Source organism: Ictidomys tridecemlineatus, chromosome 1 (assembly GCF_052094955.1).
Source record: "Ictidomys tridecemlineatus isolate mIctTri1 chromosome 1, mIctTri1.hap1, whole genome shotgun sequence".
In the NCBI taxonomy this organism is placed as follows: domain Eukaryota; kingdom Metazoa; phylum Chordata; class Mammalia; order Rodentia; family Sciuridae; genus Ictidomys; species Ictidomys tridecemlineatus.
In genome coordinates, this window is record NC_135477.1 from 247,580,311 (window position 1) to 247,594,330 (window position 14,020).

At 37.7% G+C, this 14,020-nt stretch overlaps 1 protein-coding gene across 1 annotated transcript in view; it reads left to right on the plus strand.

The window, feature by feature from the left end:
• Positions 1 to 14,020, plus strand: part of Card6 (caspase recruitment domain family member 6) — a 39,027-nt gene that overhangs the window by 24,146 nt on the left and 861 nt on the right. The gene's annotated exons all lie outside the window — the stretch shown is intronic.

The following is a 14,020-nucleotide window of genomic DNA, read 5'->3' on the forward strand; positions in this document are numbered from 1 at the left end:
TATGACCACACCTATACAATATAATTCTACACAATTAGCTAAAAAATAGTATAAATATACTAGTGATAACTTTAATTTTAAAATCTTTGTAATATGTTTAAAATGTTTTCACCTAGAACTTGAATGTATCATGCAAAGTAAGTACTAAAATTACTTATTGAAGTACATGTATGTATAAAAAATATATACATATGATGTGTGTGTGTTGCTGGGCATCAAACAGAGGGCCAAGCATTCTATTCCTGAACCACACCCCAGCCTCACATTCATATATTTTTTGTGTGGCAGATATTTATGCAGCAAAAATGGCATTTAGTTTTCTGCTACTAAGAGAGTGATACACTCAGATTTTTTAAAAATGAGAGAATAGAACATAATCTTAGCTTTATAATCTATGATATAATGAAAGATATAAAAATAATTTCAGTACAAGTAGTTCTGTGTAGTTTCTACTCAAGAAAAATGTCAACTATCAAAAACAAATAATTAGTGCTCTGTGAAATCCACACAGTTTGGATAAATTTATGTGTGCACTCTTTTAACTTATATTTAATGTTTAATAATAAATCATTAGTTATAATAATGACAACTGTTATTTCACAAGTCTTTTCCATGTGCCAAATGTTGTCCTACATGTTTCACTTGTAGTAAGTTGGTTGGTTCTGACTGTGATTCTGGGAAGCCATGCTAACAGGGTATTTCTAGTTAATGAAATTGAGAGAAATCAGCTGAATTGCACAGACAGCAAATGGTCATATCAGAACTTAAGCCCAAATAGTCTAAATTCATATGCAATATTTATTCTGATATATCCAAATAAATCAAAGGAAAAAATATTGGTGCAAATGCTTATCTTAGAATATCTGATAATGAATAGGAAGGTGCTTGGCACCTTTCTAGTTTATAAGAAGTACTTAGTAACTGCTGACTGTAACTCTTCTTATTATTGAAAGTGAATAAGGGTTGGGTCTTTTTTTTTCTTATTGACACTGAAAAATACTTTCTGTCTCAACTCTTCCACTGAAAACTCTGAAGTGCATTTTTATGTTTCCACACTAATATGAAGCTGAATCCCTATGAGGGCAAAGCTTTGTTTGGTTCACTGATGTATTTCTGAGGCCTAGCTGAGAATCTTACTTATAACAGGTGCTCAGTAAACATTTAGCAGCTAGCTTGAGAAACCACAAGATTTTCTTGCTTCTTTTTGACCATGTTTGCTTTATGTTAGTGCCTCTCAAGTTTCAGTGATATAAGCCTCCAAGATACTTGTTAAATATATAGATTCCAGAAGAAAAATATATACCTTGAAAATTTCATTGTGTTTTTCTATACCTGCTTGTGTGGACCCTCATCCAAAATTTGATTTGGGCAAAACTGATGATGTCACATACCCATCAAAGGGTATGAAAGTACATAATGAAGCTTCCTGAGGATAGAATACCCCTTGAACATGCTTCCCAGATGGTCCAAGAATGGCTCGAGAGAGCAGAGCAAAAGACTGATTCGTAGCATGACTGGGGAGAAAATCCCTTCTAGAAAGCTTAATGCACCGCTTTTGCTGAAGTTCCTTGGACCAGAAGTTAGCATTATGGCCACTCCTAAATCCAAGGAAGTTATAAAATGTTGCCTTTATTTCAAGTCTTCTTGTGCCCAGCTTACTAGGGGAGTTCTATTACTGTATAACCAGGGGAAAATGAACATTAGGACATATAAAACAGTCTTTGATAGAGTTATTAAATAGTAATTGGATAGAATCCTGTCAATTATTTCAAGTCATCTGTGTGTGGTTTATTATTCTTATAATTCCTTGTTCACTATTCTAAAGACTGCTATTTTTAGAATTCATTTATGAGTCTTAATATGTTCTAAAGCACCCTTGGGGGCACAGGGAGGTGAAGCTTAATGGAAAAGAAAAGGAAGCTTACATTTATTTTCTGACTATGTGCCAGGCATCTGATTAGACATGTCCACATATATTTCCTCATTTGCAAGAGACAAGGGAGACAAGAGCTCTCTCAAACAAGATCAAGCGAAGAGCAGAAGGTAAAGAAAGTCTATTTTCCTTCATAACTCCTGCTTTCCATTTCAATTGGTCTTTTCTAAAGTGTTACATGTATTTATTGTTTCGCATGGGAACATCCAACTTATATAAATATAACTTGCAAATATTCAGGGTGCAAAGGTTATGCAGAATGTAAGTAAAAGTGAAATGATCAATATAGAGGCCAATAGTCAAGTGTGATTACAATTGGTTCCTTTTTTTTTTTATTTTAGAGTTTTCCCTTAGCATCCTACAACAAAAACCTGCTTTGAATAAAAAGACACGAGTAATTGCTCAAACTCTGCTCATTGGTTCTTATATTAAGGATGGTGAATATTCTATATGATTATCTTGGTTCCCATTTCTAGATAGACTATATCTGGATGATTTTCTTCAATATCTCATTCAAAAAAAAAAAATCCCACAAAGACTCTACTTACTTCTGATAATTTTGGATCATGCACCCAGAAAAAGGTTTTTCTATTTTCATCTTTTCTATGGTATGAATATAGTCTGTTCCTGTCAAAACTCATGTTGAGCTGGGTGTGTTGGTACACATGTGTAATCCCAGATACTTGGGGGCTGAGACAGGAGGATGGCAAGTTTGAAACCAGCTTGAGCAACTTAGCCAGACCCTGTCTTAAAACAAAGGGATGGGGATGAAGCTTTTTGATAGAGGGCTTGCCTACCACATACAAGGTCCTGCATTCAACCCCCAGTACCACAGAAAAACACACACAGAGACAAAGAAGATCACCTCATGTTGAAGTTAAATTCCTCAATGAAATGATGTTGAGAGGTGGTGTGGTCTTTAAGAGATAACTAGGTCATGGCAGGGGTGGGGTGTCCATCCTCATTAATGCTTTTCTTAATGGGATTGGGTTATTTATCATAGGATTCAATTCCTTTTTTCGTTTCCTGCTGCTTCTTCCTTCTGCTTTTTCACCATGTTTGGAGCAGCAGCATACAGTCCTCACTGGAAGTGGAACAGATAGATGTTAGTTAGCACAATGATCTTGGATTTCTAGAATTGTGAGATGAATACATCTCTCCCCTCTCTCTCTCTCTCTCTCTCTCTCTCTCTCTCTCTCTCTCTCTCTCTCTCTCTCTCTTATATAAATTACCCAGTCTCATGTGTTCCATGTTAACATCAGAAAATGGACTAAGACAAGCTTTAAAAGTCTTCCTCCATTATTTAAGGATTCCAGTGTACATGACATCAGTTCCTTTTTGCCCATATTACAACATCAGCCACTGGCTCTCAGTATTAGGGGGACCACTCCAGCCATGACCATAGCCATTGCTATCATTCTGTGCGAGTTCATCCAGTGTGCTTTAATCTGAGAATTTGTCACTTGCTATTTCTTAAAGTAGGTAACTTACCAATATCTGGGCCTCAAATACTGCCAGTTCTGGTGATCCTTCACCAAACACTCTTCTAGGCCTTTAAGTTCTGTTTATTTGGCAGATTCGTCAATATCAGATGCCTAATAGGTTCTGGGAAAATCTGATTGGTAAACGAGGAGAGAGAAGTAGCTACTGAAGCTGCACAGAAGAATAGATTGCCAGCAAGATAATTCTGGGACTGTGTATGCTTGCCAAGTCCTCTTAAGAATGGTTGCTTATACTTATCCTTGAAGGCAAAGAGAAGGGCTTAAGTGGGGAAATTTCTGTTGACACATGTCACAGTGTTCTTACAGGAGGAGAACATCCCTTGTGTCTTGGGAGGACAGATTGTATGCTTTTGGACAAGGGGCCAGCAGCAATCTGTTTGCTCATATGTTGTATCTGCCACAGCAGCTTAACCCGCTTGCCTGAGCCATTGCAATCTTGGTGATAGCAGTGGTGAGGTTGTAGCCAAGAGCCCCTTTGTAAAGTTAGATGATCTGTTCAGTGATGGCAGCAGAGTGGCCTGCAGGCGAGGGGAAGCCAGAATGGGAGTTTTGAGCAGGAATGTTGGCATCTTTAGCTTAGGCTTGCCATGGCTCACACGGAAAGGCTAATATATTGCTTAATTTCTTTCTTCTACTTTTCCCTTACCTCTCTTTTCTCTTTTATTCCACATAATAAATAGTCTTTTCAAGTGAAATACTTTTATGTTTCCTAGCTTGGAGATGAACTGTTTGAAGCAAAGAATAGATTTTTAAGGCTACAATTTCAGGCCTTAGGAGAGAAATAGCTGGGTCAGGACTATCTGGAAAATATGCCAGAAAATATGCATGAAAATTGCTATGGGATAATTTTTTTTTGTTTTGAAAGAGTATTGAAAAAAGAAAAGGCATAAGATAGAGGCTGAGGGCACATGAAAAACTCTTTTCAGTGAATCAGTGTTGCCATTAACTCACAAGGACCACGGCTTTAATGTATTCGAAAGAATCAGGCTCAATAGCACCTTTCAATACCTGGCAGCTTAATTCATCTGTGGCATTTTTTCCATATGTATTTTTGAAAGCTACCCTCAGATGGAACATAAAATACTTTAGAGCCTCAATTTTAGTTATGGGCAGCATATTTTTTTTTTATATTCTTGCCGCAAGGACTTGAGGTGAAGAGAGGGTCAATTTTATCTTTTTGTATTAGAAGGGCACATAGACAATCACTCACTGGCACATTTACTGGTTATGAGAGTGAGAAAAACTCCTCCAGAACAAAATATGGAAGCCTATTGGATTAGAAATTATACTTTCTAAAAAAAAAGCATTTTTCTTGGAATGGGCCTCATCAATATATTTTATATACATATATATTTTTATATTTTACTGCGAGCTTTCATCAGTAATGGATTGAACACTAGGTGAAGATATTTCTGAAAGAGTTAGAAACTCTCTAGTTGGAATTTTAGCTCTGAGATGTGGGATTGTGTCTGCAAATATTAATCATTCTACAAAAATGCTCAGAGCACCTACTATGGGCCCAAATGCAGAGCAGCATTAAGTCTTGGTAATGCAGCTTGTTTAGAGAAATACTTAAGTATCTGTGCTGGAGCAAGGGCCACATAATCTCTCCATCATGCAAAGTATAATTGCAAAAGGAGTAGGGATGTGATCTCACTGAGTGCAGGGTCCTTCCTAAGCAGACTTCTTAAAGGAGAATGAGGATTGGCTTCCCAGGCTTCAATTGTGTGTAGACAAGATGAGCTCTGGTAGACAAATAGAGGAATCGGCATCATGTTGGCACATGCAGCATTTACTTATGGTGACAAAAGGTAAGGCCAAGTACTTAGGCACAAATGCTGGAGGATGTGTGGTTGGGTGATAGGAGTGTACACAAATGCAATGGGCCCCATTTTATTGATGAAATAAGGTCACTGGTAAAGAAACATGAGAGTAGATATTAGACATATGGATGGAAAAGCAATGTATGAAATAGTTATCCACACGTCTTTCAGCATAAGAATTCTTAAGATTCTTTCAGTCTAAGTTATACTCACAAACTTTCCCTGTTACACTTTGTCATCTATCCCTAGCATCACAATTATTGATATTAAATAGAAACCAGTGGAGAAAGGTCTTTGACAAGATAAGTGAGAGAAGTGTCAGAGTGGCCAGATGCCCAGTACTGACTTTACTAAGCCTCATGGGGCTGAAAGAGGGCTCTATTTCTTTACATAAAATCTTGAAGCTTCAGCTCACCCATCTTCATGTCCACCCCAGTGACTGCAAAGACACTGGCTTTTTCTAGGGGAGAGTGTAGGGGCAGAGGCTCCTTTCCTGTCTGGAATGCCTGCCTGAATGTGTTCTGAACCAATTTGCTTTGATAGGTATCCCAGACATTCTGGAAATAAAAAAGCCTCACTGAGTCCAGAGTTACCTTCCTTCTCTTCAGGGCCTCCAGAAGAACTTTGTGAGGTAGAATTTCTAGCTACTGAGTTAGGAGCATAATAAAGTAATCCACTGTCACAGGAGGGAAGATGAAGTTCAAGAGTTTAGTGGGCGTGTGCGGAAGACCTCAGTTTGGTTTGCCTAGAGAATGCAGGGGAAAGGTTATTATTAGAGAGAGAGAGAAGTTGTGGGAAGAGCGTTAGGAAAGGACGTGTGAAATAATCAAAGTGAATGATAGAATGGATTAGTCAATGTAGTATGATTGTCACTTAAAGGCTCACTTGAAGTTCATGGTCATGAGTTTAAAATTAGACAGGCAGAGAATAGGTGGATTGGATTAAACATACATGCTAGATGTCTTAGACATAGCTTAGATGGAAAGAATCCAATAATTCTTAACAAAACTACTTGTGGATACTGTTTAGCACTTTTCTTCTCATACTTTCAATCTCTCTCTCTCTCTCTCCCCTCATGTCCCCCCATCCAACAAAGTTTGCATATATAAATTATATGTAAGAGGAAAAACAAGAACATGTATTTGCATTTTATTATATATTCAGAAGAGAAATATTTGAATGGTAGTTCAAAGTAACACAAATTGTTACGAATGAGGGTTGGGAAGAGGTAGACAGAGAAGGAGTCCTCTGATTCCTCAAAATCTTCAAAAAGTAGAGGAGACAATTCCAACTCATGTGAGGCCAATATTACCCTGATAGCAAAACTAGAGGCAGACATCATAAGAAATACACAGACTAATATCCTGTATTAGAATAAACACGAAATTCCTGAAGATCATTTTAGAAAATTGAATGTAACAGCATCTGACAAGGATTACACACCATGGCCAAATAAGCACTTATCCTAGGAATGCAAGGCTTTTTCAACATGAACATCAATCAATGTAATGCACTATGTTAAAAGAATAGAGGATGAAAAGCATGTGATCATCTTCATAGATAAAGTTTTGATAAAAACCGACTGCCTTTCATGACGTGAACACTCAACAAAAGAGAAATCGAGGGATGAAGATCCACAAATCTATGAAAAATGTGCATAACATCATACTTCATGTTGAAGTCCTGAAAACTTTTCTCCGATGAAGGGGAACAAGGGGGAGAGAGAAATGGCCAGAGAACAGTAGAAGGAAGATAAACCCCTTATTTAAGATCATGGCTCCAGTGACTTATTTCCTTCAAGGAAGTTCCACCTCCTAATAGTCCATTCAACTATCAATGGATCGATCCACTGACAAGGTCAGAACCTTCATGATGTAATTATTGCCTAAAAACCCCACCTCTGAACCCTATTATGTTGGGAGCCTTGCTGGGGGGATGTTACAAATCCAAAAGGTAACAACTCCCCATTTTGATGTTTGCCCATTTCAGATTTGATAAAAGGACAGGAAGTCATCAATTAATATGGATTCTCTGACTAAATGTTTGTGGAGTTCTTCCTAACTTTTTTTTTTTTTTTAAACAAATGTGGCATCCTTTTCTTCACCTTGCATTTGGCCATATTTCACAGATTTATTTGACAATTACTGTATTTATAATGAGTTTCACCTGTTGCTTAATCAAAACTATAATATATGCAATTGTCATTGGACCTTCAGATCAGTGTGAGCTGAACCATCAGCACCACAATGCTAGTTGATAGAATTTCAATATAAAGAAAAGCATCTTGATTTTTTTCCCTTTCTTTGTTTCTTTTCCTCCTTCTCCTTCTCTTTCTTCTTTTAGATGGCATTAGGCTAGTTTTGAACAGGTGATCCTTCTTCCTTAGCTTCCATAGTAGCTGTGATTGCATGCATGAACCAGCACACCCAGCTAGGATCTTCATACTTTAATGAACCGGTGCGTTCTCATTATAGACCATACAAATTCTAAAGTAGCCCCAGGTACCCAGTGGCTATCTTCATATACCCATGAGAATCAGATATAATTGGTGATCATCTTGATAATTACTCAACAGATTCCCTCTGGACTTCTGGACTGAATATTTGCAAGTTTATTTGATTATTCTCAGGGATTCTGGAACTCAAACTGTGTATCACTGAAAGAATATCTTTTTTTTTTTAGTTTAAATTTTTATTTTTTAATAATTTATTATTTTTTGTTTGTTCTTTTTAGATACATATGACAATAGAGTATATTTTGACGTATTATACATACATGGAGTATTTCTTATTATAATTAGGAACCTATTCTTGTGGTTGTACATATTGTGGAGTTTCACTGATCATAAAGGAATATCTTTGGATAAACTGCTTTCTTGAAAGTTTTTCTTTGGCTTACATTTGCTTACGAATTTTTTTTTAAAAAATTCATGTATTCTTGATAGATGTAGTGACTGGATGTGCTAAGGACACTGCAATATTCATATTATATATCTTGAATCTCATCATTTCTATACAACGGGGTTTATCCTTTTTATATAAGAAAATTAATGCTTAAGAGGATAATCTAGATAGAAATAGTAAAGCCTAAATTTGAAATAAGACTTGTCTGATTTCTTTTGGATGAGCTACATTTTATTCCAAACAATAAGCCCATGTCAGTAGAAGCTGAAGAAATATCAAGAATGAAACTAATCACTTATGAATCTGGGTAAAGTATTGAACTATCATTTAAATACATAGGTTCAGTGATGTTTGCTCATATGTTCACTGTGAAAGAGCACACCTTTGGAAATAAAATCAAGAGAGAGAATATATTGGAAGTGCACTAAAGACCTATATGAATCCTTAGGTCAACCTTCCAATCCATTTTGGCCCTGGCACCCATAAAACATTTCAGTAAATTTCCTGTTTCTATTAGCACTATGTGTACCTTTACAGGGCACCACAGTCTCTCCAAACAAATGAGGAAAAAAAATAAAGCAAATGATCAAAGGAAAAAAATCTATCAGGATGCCTGTTCTATTATACTATGAATAATACAATAACAATAACAAAATAAATAATTTTAAACTTTTTTTTTGGATAAGTAATACATACATTAATGTATTAAAAATATAAAATTGTACAAAGTAAAAAGTCTTAGTATCATCTCTTTTTCTGTCCATCCTGTTCCCATTTTTTCACTTAGTTCCAGTCCCCTGTGTGTTCCCCGTTAATAATTTTAACTTGTTACTTATGTGTCCTCCTAGGATTTCTTCATGCAAATATTATATACATATATGTGCATGTATATGTGTATATATACTCTGTGTACATATATTTCTCCATCCTTTTAACCCCCAAGTAACATACTGTATGTATCTTTCTTTTTCTCCTTCAATATTGTGTTTTTATAGAACTTTTCATATCAGTGCCAAGAGTTTTTTTTTTAGCTTTATAATATTCCATTTAATGTGTGTACAATTTAAGTAATTCACTATCAATGAATATTTGACTTGTTTCCTATCTTTTGCACAATTAGTTCGTGTTTATTGGATAAAATTTTATATTCTAGGAAAGATGATTATTGCTTTACTTGGATTATTTCACTTAATATAACAACCCTTTGAGTTAGATTATAGTATTCCCACTTTTCAGATAAGAAAACAGGGCCAGAAAGGCTAAGCAACTTGCCCAAGATTTGAATACATTGGTGTTTGTCTTCAGAGCACACATTTGTAGTAGTGAAATACAAATTAGCTCCCACCTCCACTTTTTTTCCCTTTAATGAAATTCCTATTGTTATGAAGGAATTCCTAGGTATGTGTTTATTATTGTTCTTCACTGGTTTCTAAGGTTTTTGTTTTTGTTTTTGTTTTTTTTACAAACATTTAAAGAGGTTGCCAAGGCCAATGTCTCGGCTTGGCACCAGAATCACGAGGCACTCACAGCTTTGTAGGTTCAAACAGCAATTCTTTATTCCAGCTCTCACACCACCTCCACACAGGTCCAGGGGCAAACGCGTTCTGCTGTCTCCCGCACAAACCACCTACTCCACGAGGCTCTCTCCAAATCCCATTTTAATCTCACGAGAACTCAATGGGAACAAGCAGCAGGAACACCCTAATCCCAGCAATAATCTTCAACTTCCAACTTCCCTAAAACCCATTATCTTAAACTGGCAACGCCTTAAACTCAAGGAGCCGGTTACTTCCTCAAACCTGATCAGCTCTAAACCCGAATCCGCCTTGGTCCTTGAGCAAGGTCACCTTATTAAAGCATGCATGCAATGTTCCATCAAATGTCCTCTAAGCAGCATGGGGTACGCTTGGCAAGGAAATTTCGATGCGTCATTCCTACTTGGTAATGGCCCTCAGCAAGAGGTTGCACAATTCAGTATTTCACTCCTTTTTACTATTTTCTTTCTTTCTTAACTGTTTTTGGTACTGGGTTCTTTACCACTGAACTACATTCCCAGCCCATTTAAATTTTTATTTTGAGACAGGGTCTCACTCAATTGCTGAGGCTGGCCTCGAACGTGAATCCTGCCTCAGCCTCTCCAGTCTCTGGGATTACGGACGTGTGCCTCCTTGCCCCCCTACTATTCATTCTTTATTCTTTCTTGGCCTGTGGAATATATAATGATGAATCTCATATATTAAAACATACTTGTTTAAAGACAGTTTAAAGATGTAAACCTTAAAATTTTGGGCAGCCTGACATTTTCTGAAAGTGAATGATATTTTTTTTAAGGACATTGCATGCTGAACTCTTGATTGGGGGGGGAAAAAAAAGAAAAGCAAAAGTTTCTCTTAAGCAGCACAAGTTTGAAGTGTAGATCAAATAAGTGACCTTGTCCTATGATATTCACCCTTCCTTTACAGGACTTCATACAGTACAGTGACAGAACTAGCGAAATCTTTGCATTTTACACCTTCCTTCTCAGAGCTGTTTAATGATTCAAATTTAAACCAAATGAAATGTATCTTGGGCTTGCAGGCTACTGCCACAATGTACACTGCAGATAACTGAAAAACCCAAATGACATTCAGAAACCCAAACAAATCTGGACTTTCTCCTAAAGTTAGCAAGTGCCTGCCACTATGAAGAACTCTAAGGACAAAACATCTTATCACCTACTGATTGTAACTTGATGCGTTCAGTCTTCAGCCATCAGGGCAACCAGGGCAAGAGTTTGTTTAGTGTTGTAAAGGGGAATGACATCTATCTAAAAGGTAAGTGTGAAGTCCTGTGAATATTTCTTAAAACATTTATAAACCTTAAACAACATTCTTATTAAAAAACAGGGAGTATTAATCTAGTGACTTCAATTTAAATTACTGCACAGGTCATAGTGTTTAGTGCAGTGCCACCAGCAGCGATGGGCAGCATCTTATTAGGTGTAATGATAAAGCATTTTAAAACCATCATTTTACTGAAATCTTCCTTTGGCTAAAACATTGCCTGGCAGCCATTTTTCATTCTCCAACTATTCAGACTGTGACACTTTAATGGAAAAAAGATACCACCTGGAGTACTTATTAGCTTAAAAGCACTGGCCTGGGAGCCTAAGAAGAGTCACTGTGTCTCATGGGCTCCTGAGTGGTTTAACTCCAGAGCCTAATGCTTTTTTCTTGAGGGCCTGGTGTAGCCTGCCACTAGGGGATGCTGTTGCTTCTTTGCTCCAGTTCCTGGCAGGTTCAATTCTGACCACATGGGTCTCAATACAAGAGAGAAAAGAGGCTTTTACCCTTCCTAAGTGAGTTTGTTCCTCTTAAGCCTCCGAAGTCAGCTGTATCTGTTGGAACAATTCAGAACAAAAAGAAATGGCTAATAAGTGAAATAGCCTTGTAAAAAACGTTTTCAAATATCTTCTTTTGGTGGACCAGAACAGCATCCTGATATCATAGTGGCCTAAAAGTTTCATTGGGGATGTGGATGTTAGCAGTTTTTGAGGTACTCCTGAGGGAAGTCAGTGCAAGTGGGGAAAAGCTGATGGGTTAAGGAGATGAGGAGATGTTTGTGTCCATGCTGACCCTTCCCCAGTCTGGCAGAGATCTGCTTTGCCCCTCTGCTGATTCAGTTTTGGGTCAGATATCATTTGCCAAGGCATGTCAGTATACCCATTTTGTGAGAAATGCAAGTTCTGGTGTTGTATGAACTTGGAAAATCCTGGGTTGGAAAGGTTAAAAAAGTACTATTGGTGTGGAACATTCAGAACATTTACTTTTCACTGAGCAGAATTTAAGGCTGGGTATGTTCATCAAGAGTCAGGTGGTTTGCCCCCATTTGGCAATGTCTGGAAACAGTTTTGATTGTCATGACTGGAGAAGGGCCTTTTGGCATCTTGTGGGTAGAGACCAAGGATTCTTCTTCTTTTTTTTTTGTACTAGGGATTGAACCTAGGGGTGCCTAACCACTGAGCCACATCCCCAGCCCTTTTTCATGTTTAGTTACAGACAGGGCCTCTCTGAATTGCTTAGGGCCTTGCTAAATTGTTGAGGCTGGGTTTGAACTCTCCAGCCTCCTGCTTTACCCTCGGAGTCCCTGAGATTACAGGCATGTGCCACCACGCCCAGTGAGACCAAGGATTCTAAGCATCCTCCAAAGCATAGGATAGCCCCTCTACTCAAAAAAGAATCATCAGGCTCAAAGGGTCAACAGTTTAGAAGTTGACAAACCCTACTCTATTTTGTACACATTCCCTTAATTAACCACACTTTTTTTGTGTGTGTGTCTTTCAGCACTAGAATCCTGTGGAATACAGACAGGAAAACTCTGTCCTAAGATTACTCACAATGGACTAATTGCAGAGTGGTGTGGCCGTCTCCTAATACTAACTTCCTTTGACCTCCATTTGTCATTGTTGCCTGGCATTTTTTTGAAATTCTCTTGAATTGGTTTGATGTTGCATGGTTTCTCCTGTAATCTTGTTTTCTCTTTTTTGACTTCTCTTCTTGTTCCATGAATGGGGTGTTTCTTGTAGTTGCATGCTTTATTGTGATCCATCTTTGGAAGACTCATTTAATCTATGATTTCTGTTATTTATTTATTTTTTTTGGGGGAGGGGGTACCAGGGATTGAACTCAGGGGCACTTGACTACTAAGCCACATCCCCAGTCCTATTTTGTATTTTACTTAGGCAGTGTCACTGAGTTGCTTACTGCAACTGGCTTTGAACTCACCATCCTCCTATCTCAGCCTCCTGAGCCACTGGAATTATAGTCGTGTGCCATGGTGCCCAGCTTGATTTCTGTTATGTGAATCAGGATCAGTGATTTCACTTATATCCTGTGGATAGCCATGTAGGTGGAACCCATGTCTTCCCAAAGAGATCTACATTTTCAATGATATGTTGGATGATTTCTCCAAGTAAAAAAACGTTTCTTCTCTAAAACTCTTTATCCTTTGACTCATTCTTAAATTCTTCCAATTTTAGTAGTTACAGAGACTTGAAAATCAGACTTGAGACCATGTTTAATCACTAAGCTTGTGAATTTGTGAATTCTCCCCCCGCCCCCCCCCCCTTTTTTTTGGTGTCAGAGGTTGAACCCAAGGGCACTTAACCACTTAATCAAATAAAAGCTTTGATTCTTTCTTAAACATGTAGCGTGGGTGAGTTCCCAGTGACTGTTAACTAAAGTCTGTATCTCTTATGCTGAAAATCATCCCAGAGCATTTAAACCTCTGTTCTAATGGCTCCTCTGTTGAGGTTCCAGTCAGGAGAAATGCTCAAGTAAGGTCCAAGCTTTGGAGAATGGAATGTGCAAGGTACACGAAGAAAGCGAGTGTCTACAAAACATTTAGAATGAAATAATCTCTGATCAACCAGCAGGGAACAATCAAAGTCCTAAATTATCATAGATGCATTGGAATTAAGCATTATCTAGAAATGTGAGGATATGGTCCTTTGTAGCATATAAAGAATAAAAGTAAAGAAGGATATAGCCCAAGGCTTCCTTTGATTACAGCTCGTAGCCTATCACATGTCTTCAGTAAATATCTGTTGAATTGAGAATGAACAAATTAATGGGTGAGCGCATGAATGAATGAAAAACTATGGTAGCAGAGGCTGTTAGTGTTCTGCTAGTACCCCTCCGCACTCACTTCTACATGACGAAGGCAAACACTGCAATTACTTGCCAATCAGGGTCTTTTTTCTCCTTTCTGGCTGAGTTGTGTGCTAGGAGCCGGAAGTGCTAAAGAGCCTGTGAGTTGAGAAGTGGAGAAGCCACCTTCACCCTCTATTGAGAGGCTGTCGGTGGACAGATATCCCAGTTT